The following is an 816-nucleotide window of genomic DNA, read 5'->3' on the forward strand; positions in this document are numbered from 1 at the left end:
TTCTTTTTTTTTTGAGGAAGATCAGCCCTGAGCTAACATCTGCTGCCCATCCTCCTCATTTCACTGAGGAAGACTGGCCCTGAGCTAACATCCGTGCCCATCTTCCTCTACTTTGTATGTAGGACGCCTGCCACAGCACAGTGTGCCAAGCGGTGCCATGTCTGCACCCAGGATCTGAACCAGTGAACCCTGGGCCGCTGAAGCAGAACATGCGAACTTAACAGCTGCGCCACGTGGCTGGCCCCTATATTTTCTTTTTTGTTTTTATTTGAAGAAGCAAGCTGATATTCCTGGACTTCTTGTAAATCCTTTCATCCTATATACGGGAGCTCTTTTCTGAGATAATTTAGAAATGGCTATAATTTATGCAAATATTCATTCCTTTGTGCACCTAACAAGATACTTTGTATGCATATAGCATAAAATAGTAGCCCAAAATATTTGCTGAGTCATTCATTCGATTATGTATATTCATTTCTTAAACATGGTTCACACTTTTAACTCCTGAGTAAAACTTACTGTCTTTCCCCTCTTTTTCTCTTAAAAACTAGCCTATCATTCAAGGCCAAGTAAAAGAAGCACACAATTATGAAGCAATCCCTCTGATAGCCACAAATGATTTTGCTTTCTCTCTCTCTCTCCCCCTAGCAACTCTATTATGATATTTACTAACAACCCTGGATTGTGAGGTTCTTGAAAATGAAGCTGTATTTCTTTTGTCATCCATTTCACTAATTTAAAATATATAATTGTTTTTTTTTCTTTAGTATCTACAATCTATCAGTTACCAAAGAGGAAAGGATAACAGAACCAGAA

The sequence above is a fragment of the Equus quagga genome, unplaced genomic scaffold (genome assembly GCF_021613505.1).
Source record: "Equus quagga isolate Etosha38 unplaced genomic scaffold, UCLA_HA_Equagga_1.0 208877_RagTag, whole genome shotgun sequence".
NCBI classification, from domain to species: domain Eukaryota; kingdom Metazoa; phylum Chordata; class Mammalia; order Perissodactyla; family Equidae; genus Equus; species Equus quagga.